Source organism: Tetrao urogallus (assembly GCF_951394365.1).
Source record: "Tetrao urogallus genome assembly, chromosome: 19".
NCBI classification, from domain to species: Eukaryota; Metazoa; Chordata; class Aves; order Galliformes; family Phasianidae; genus Tetrao; species Tetrao urogallus.
In genome coordinates, this window is record NC_136832.1 from 2,141,807 (window position 1) to 2,149,620 (window position 7,814).

Genomic DNA, 7,814 nt, shown 5'->3' on the forward strand with positions numbered 1-7,814 from the left:
CTCTAAAAATATGGAGTTCTGATTGGTTCAGGCACTGCCACTCAAATATGGGTTTCTGTTGGCTCCGCCTGTTTGTCTGTTGATTTTACTGTCAGGCAACCCTGACTCACACGCGCCCGCCCTACTTGCTCAGGGCGTTTCTCATTGGCTGAATTGAATGATTGATGTCGGGCGTGATTGGCTGCGGGCCTCAGGGATGAGCTAACGTCATTTGATTGGACGAAAACGAAGTGTCCTAGTAACCGTCGCAATGACTCCGCAGCACGCTCGGGGCGGTGGCCGGTGCGGCCGCGTATTCCCGAAGCCGTGTGCGCACTTTGCGCAGTGTGGGCGGCAGCTCCGCCTCGCAGACGGGTGGGGAGAGGTATTGTGGAAACTTCGCTGGGCCACTCCCTGCGGGGTCCTGAGCACCCCGTACCTCTCCTCTCACCCCATATAAAGGGGCGCCTCCACATAAACCTGCCGCCTCCTCCGGCCCCGGGCTGCCGCAGCAGCGCTGTGGGGGCAGGGAGCCGCTCTGCGCATGCGCGGACCGCAGCGCCTTTCTAGCACTTTCTGGCGCGCAGCCGCCTGAGGCGGCGGGGCCGCGCGGCCGTTATCATGGCAACGGCGCCTCACGCCGGGCGTCGGTTGGGGCGCGGGCGCAGCGCTGAGCGCGTTTGTTGCTGCCTGCCTCACCGCCCTGCCCGCGGTGGCCGTTGCCTTGAGGTGTGTGCTGGCTGCGGCATGCAGGCCCGGGCCGGTGCCAAGGCAGGGTCAATACGCAGCGGTGTCCTCTTAGTACTTTATCCAGCGTTACAATGTTAAAATGGATGCAGGGAGCAGATCGGTGGCTTTCCCTGTGTTGGAGCTGGAATGGCGGCTGGGGCAGAGCTGTGCAGGGCAAGCCTTCATCCTGAGCTCCTGCTGCTCCAGCCCTGTCATTAGGCAGCCCGGCGTCCCCAGCTGCATCAGTTCCTCCTGGCTTAACTTTGCCCTGTCCCATCCTGCAGCACTGTCCTTATTACCTGGCTTCATTTGCACGTTCTTGCACAGACTGCTCATCTGTTGGCCGTGGCTTCCACAGGGCCTGCTGTGGCTGCTGTTTTAAGCAGGGCCTTCTTATGATTACACACCTTCATTAGGATGCCAGTGAGGTCCGTAGGTCCTAGCGCTTCTTGTTCCATAATGGAGCTAGAACTTGAAAGCAGCTCCTAATTGTGCTCCCCAAGCCCTGCCAGTCGCAAAGTGTTGCCTTGATGTGGGGGTGGACTGAGGCGAAAGCAGCAGATGACCTCAATTCTCTGTACACAAACAGAACACGCCAGGCTGGCACTCTGTGCCGTTCGGGAACTCGTGTAACACACAGCCACATTATGATGACTTGTGTCTGTGTCAGGATCTATGTTCAGATAACAATAACCCAACTGTTTCTGAGATGGGCTCAGGTGTGGAGGTAAGCAGGAGACGAAGAATATCGTGAAGGCTTTTGCAGGAGATAAAATAGCCTCTGGTTGTTGGCTTAATACAAGGGTGTGGGTGAATGACATTTTTGGCATGTAAACAACACGTCCCCGCAGAAATGCTGGAAAGAGCCCAGGAGCATTTGGAGCGGCCCCACAGGCACCTGGACAACCCTGGAGAGCCTGGGAAGAGCCTCAGAGCACCTGGAGGAACCTGAGAGCTGCCCTGGCAGCCCCCAGAGGCCCTGGGAGAGCCCTGTTCAGAGCATAGAGCTGCCCAGACAGGACTAGGAAGATGCACATCCTGCTCGTCCTCCACATTCTGAGCCTGAAGGTAGGAGGCTTATGCAGTTCACTGCAAGATAGCTGAGTAATGCAAAGGCATTAGGGTCCAGATTTATCCCACATGATTATAGGCATGACATTGAATTAAATTGCTAACTCTGGGCTGCATTCATGCCAGAGTCGGTGCAAGGGGTTGGCTCAGCTCACTCCAGCTCTGAGGAGCACTCTGACTGCACCCTTCTCTTGCACATAAAGGTATATGAGGTAACGAAATCCAAAATGTCTCTATCTTATACGAGTGTCAAAGGCAGCTGGAATCAATCTGGACCAGACTTGCTCAAGATTTCATGCAGCTATGCAATAATCAGTAAAGACAGCTTTTCCTCCAGGATGTCATGTCATATCTTCAGAGTAAGATAAAAAATGAATACTGCCTTCTTTCTGATCAAAAAGATAGAAGGGAGTTTAGTCTTGTCTGTGTTTTGCTGCTTGTGGTGTTCTGTCTAGGAAAGTATATTCAGCACAAATTAAATTATCATCAAGGCCTGCTCAGAACAGCATTAGCAAGCTTCTGCGCTCATGAAGCACAGTAAACTCCACGTAAAAGCAGGCTGGGGGGAGCCACTGCAGGAGGGGGTTTGCTGGTACATATGCTGCTGCATTTCCTGCAGATAGAGGGCTTGTTTTTTCCAGTCAGAAGGCAGAGGGCTGTGCATTAGTGGCAAAGGTCTGTTTCCTGCCTTCATTAGAAATTATGAGCCTCTGTAGCCTATGCTTCTGCCAGCTTACGCTTGTGGTTCAGCCCTCTCTGCCTTCAGTGTTTGGGAAGCTGCTCAGCAATGTGTAGAGTGAGAAATGGTGGCCGCCCCCAGCATTCACAATGGCAGCTAGGATGTGGAATTACTCTGCACAGACTTTGGATACCCATCCCTAACGTGCAAGCAGGATCACACCCAGTAGAGCAGGTGATAATGCCCCATGGGGTAGCTACAGTTTTGCTCCTGTGATGAAGTCTGTGGAGGTTTCCCTGGGAGATTCAGCCACCTGAAGATCCATGGATTAGGAGGAGAACAATTCACATTGTTCAGGCAACATTTATTTTTGCTACTTCTATTCTCCTGTACCTGGCTACATGCAGATCCACAGGAAATGACAATTCTATTTTAAATACTTTTCGCATTTTTTAACTCAAGTAAAATGGCATTTTTGTAAGCTGTCTCTGAGAAGGAACACAGCCAAACTGCCAGGAATCTCTACGGAGCGCTGCTGGAGCTGCAGACCATTTTAGCCCTGTGACTTCTAATGCTCTGGCAGCCCAGCAATTATTGCTACCAGAAGGTGAGCTGGCAAGTAGCGAGGCTGCTTCCTGCCAGAACCTTGTCTCACATGAAGCATGCCTTCAAAGGCAAACCATCTGTACTAAGCTGACAATTCTGCAAGTCCTGGGAGAAAGAAAACGCAAATTCTATGGCCTTGCATGAGCAAAACGATAAAGTGCATTCCTGAACGTTCCTGGTTTAGTGGACACACTGCACAGAGGAGCTGCTGCAGATTCCCAAGGCAGGGAAGTAGGAACGTTGGAAAGTAATAGGAATAGCATGGAAAGGAACAGTTTGACCAATCGGGGAAGAAATGTGTCTTCCACATTGTGTCTTTTATTGAAGACATCTGGTGTAACTGGATTTGATTTCTTTGGGAGCTCTCATCAAAACTTGCTGCAAGTGACAAGGAGACTTCACCTCATTTAGATGCTTCCAAATTTCCCATCAGTGGAGATTGCTGTGTGAATTAATGACTAAAACAGGGATGCTAACAAACATTAGAGGCCACTATTGCCAAGCCAAAGTCCTGGGTTTAATCCAGAAGAAGACATAGCAATGAAGTTAAAACTAAGCTGAAAGCTGCATTTCTATTTTTTTAACTCTATTTTAGGTGGTTTTTTTTTCGTTAACTTTTTATGGTAAATGTTTTTATGAACTGTCTTTACTGCTTTCAGTATGGAAGCAAATTTTACTGTGAATACATTTGGTTTGAGAGAGGTACCTCCAAAAAAAGTAATTGTTGAGTGCTGCCTTCCCCTTTTACAGAACCACTGTTGTTGGTGTGCTACAGGGGCCGTAATTCTTGATTCTTTACCAGCAAGGCAGCAGTTCGTCTCTCTGAAATAGTGTCCTTGTGTGAACTGAGCCTTGGCTCTGGGGTGGGGCTGGTGGGAACACAAACAAATCGTGGAACTAATTCTGCTTAAGTAGGTACAAATGGGAAGCTCTGAGTTCCAGAGAGGGACGCTGCAGAATGAATGTGGGTGAGAGTCTGCTTCTCAAATTGCAAAGCTGTCAGTGGCGCCATTCCAGGTTTATGGTATAACCCAAGTATGGCTGTGAGCACACCTGGTCATTCCAGTCGTTCTGATTTTTCATTTCTAAGGATGGACAGTACTTTATTTCCAATGAATTACTGTTCCTGAGAGATTCTGCCTCGCGCAGATGTTCCGATGAAGCAGGTATTGCAGGTGGGAGCTACATCCAGGGGCTGCTGAGTGAGAGGTGCAGCTGCAGGATTCCTGGTTGAGAGGCTGTTGTGGTTTAACCCCACCAGCAGCTGAACGCCATGCAGCCTTCTGCTCACCGGTGGGACGGGGGAGAGAATCGGAAGAGAAAAGGTAGAACTCGTAGGTTGAGGTAAAAACTATTTGCTGGGACAGAAAAGGAAGAGAGATACAACAGTAATGATAACAATGACATGATACATACAAAACAAGTGATGCACAACCAGCTGCCCACCACCTGCTGCAGCAGCCCCCCCAGCCGACTCCCCCCAACCTGAGTTTCCTCTCGTGCTGTGCAATGCCTCTTTGGCCACTTGAGCTCAGCTGTCCTGGTTCTGCCCCCTCCCAGTTCCTTGTGCCCCCCCCAGCCCTCTTGCTGGCAGGACAGTGTGAGAAGCTGAAAAACTGAAATGTCTTTGGCTCTGTACAGTGCTGCTCAGCAAGAACTAAAACGTCAGTCTGTTCTTAGCAACGTTTTTCTCCTTAGGCAAAAGCATAGCATCATACCAGGCACTATGAAGAAAATCATCTCTCTTTCAGCTGTAACCAGGAAAGAGGAACAGCTGGTTGGGATCAAGCAGCAAGTCCATCCAGGCCAGTATCTTGTCTCTAATGATCCGGCAGCCAGAGAGCAGCAGGGCAAACATATTTGGTTATGGGAGGTGGTTCTGGCAATTCTTTCAGCCATAAGCAAGCATCTTTTTGTTTAATAGCTTGGGTAGATTGTTTTCATATAAATGTATCTGACGACTTTTTACAGCTATATAAACCTTTGACATAAACACATCTGTCATGTTGAGTCCCATGGTTTAACCACAAGCTGTGGAAGAGCTCCTTCCGTTTCCCTTCGTGGTTTCTGCTGAGCTGCTCAGTTCAGAGGGGTGCTGTGGGCTTGTTACTTCTAGCTTGCACTCAAGAGGTTTTAAACATTGTCAGTGATTACCATGAAAATGAATGTAAAGCAGCCTTTACTTGTCATAAGGGTCGATATTAACTGGCTGTTTACATCTCCCTCATGCTTTAAGTGAGTGAACTTTGAACACTGCTCCCATGTTTTCCTCATTCAGTTCCACTGCAGTGCAGTGCCCATAGATAAGCACTGTAAGGCTCACCGTTCACTCAGCAGATAAGCTCCTCTAGAGAATTTGCACTGAGGAGCAGTGACTAACTCAGTCATGAGGTGGGCATATGGTGACACCCCCTGCTGTGACCAAAAATAAATCTTCCTTCACACAAAAGTTGATGTTATCATTCCTCCGTCTCTCTCCCATCTCCTCTCCTCCATTCCCAGCTCAGTCCTCTTCCTATCAGGGATTATTCATTCTCTTATTGCCAAAGGACCCTTCATCATACACCACGCTATTGCCCCGTCTCTCTGCATGGAAATCTTTTCCCACTAATGCTGCTGTTTCTTACATCACTGAGTAGAGCTGCTTTTGCCTCCCACATGTAGAGAACTTCTACAGCGCAGCATGTCTTTTATCTCTATCCACATCAGGAGGCTGCTCATCAAGTTTCCGGACGAGCCTGCTTGCTAATGGGGCTGATCTGCTGTGGGAGCAGCTACCGGCGCTGGGGATCTACTGAGCTTGAAGGCGCTGCGCCGCCAGCCTCCCTCTTGTGACTAATCCCCGTCACTGCAACTCGGGAGAACGAGAACTTGTGCTCACAGCGCTTATTTAAGAGCACCCCACTGCAAGGAGACTCTCTATCTCACGGAGAGCATAGTGGAAAGCAGGTCAAAGACTTTTCATCTTCATGGACTCCACTGTGTACACGTGGGACTGACTAGATGTGCTGCTCTTGCAAAACCTCAGAACGCTTTAATTCAGGCATCTACTTGCCTGGATTTGATGGTGTTATAGAAAGACTTTTATTTTAAGATAGCTGTGGCAAAAATCTGTGTTTTGCTGATCCCAGTTTTCATTTGGACTTGTTCTACTAATAGCATTTTCATCTACTTCAGTTCTGAATTAGCTCTTGAAGTAGGAGTGTTAGTTCTACTAACATCATCATATGGCTTTCTACTTTGCTGGAAGATTATCTGATATATGATCATAGGCATGGTATAAGAACAGAGTTTAAAATCACAGAATCACAGAGTGGCCCGGGTTGGAAGGGACCATGAAATTCCAACCCCCTGCCACAGGCAGGGCTGCCAACCTCCACATTTCAAAGCAGCCCAGGCTGCCCAGGGCCCCATCCAAGCTGAACACCTCCAGGGATGGACGGGGCACCCACGGCCTCTTGGGCAGCTGTTCCAGCACCTCACAGTAAAGATGTCAGGGCTCACCTCACGTCCTTCTCCCACAGTTCCTGGGAGCCTGGGTGCCTCAGAGCAGGAAGAATGGAGCTAGTCTGGTCCTGTTGTGCTGGACGTGGTACTGCAGGACTGCACTGCAGGCACTGAACCATTATTTATCTCAGTTGCCGTGGCAGTTCATTGGTACAGTCTGGATGAGATGTATTGGCTGGGATTCCATGATACTTTGGAAGTACTATAAACTGGAAGAAAGACAAGGGTCTAATATACTTCTGCAAACATGTTGACATGAAACTTAAGCTATTCTGTCAGCAGCAGGTCAGCTAACCTATTGTGTTTGTGGAGCTTTGGATCTCTTTTTTATGGATACTTGCTGACAGCAGCATAACTGAACTGACATGTAGGAAGACATCACCTGCCAGAAGAGCTCTCCCATGGCTCAGCCCACAGTGAGAAGGGCTGGAGCTATGCATTAGGAATTTACACACAGATTAAAAACCCTCATTATTAATCATTTCCACAGTTAACCATTGCCCTGTAACCAAAGGCTGCAAGTATCTCTGTTTCAAAGTAAGTGAGGTAATCTAGAATCTCTTTTTAAGTAGATTTCTGCTGTCGAGGTAATCTGGGGATTAGTTCTGCACATTTACGAGGTGTTGAAATGCCAGAGCTGCTTCTGTAGGAAGTTGGTAGAGAGGAGCATGTTACCTTGATTGGTTTCCTTTCTTCTTTTAAGTTCCCAATTTTGCATTTTTTTATTTTTATGGCTGAAAACACACTTCAGGGCTTTTAAAAGACCAGTTTAGCTCAGTGTCTAATGAATACCTGTAATTGTTTATTTCTGCTGCATAGCACTTATACTGCTGCCCATTTGAAGCCTGGTTTACCCTGGCTGCTGGGGCTGCCTGTTGGGATGGGCAGCACAATCATTGTAGGAGAACAAATTTGTCTACTCTCATCTGGTACCACAACATACAAGCCATCAACCTGCAGCTGAAGAGACAGCAATGGCTGTGTTTGGAGGAAGAGTGGTGCAAAGGAGAGACTAAAGCTACCACCGGTGTGTGGCAGCTGTTTTATGATTGCATTCCCAGAAGCAGGAGGATTGAAGTCCTGAGGATTTCCCCTGTGCTGCTGACTCCCCGATAACCTCAGTTTTTCTTCTGCGCAGGCTTGTCTGAATCCCTCCTCTTCCTTCTTCAGATGGTCTGAGCAAAGAACACATCAAAGATGTTGACGTGTCTCTCATCAACTAAATACCAGCAGCCAACTTATC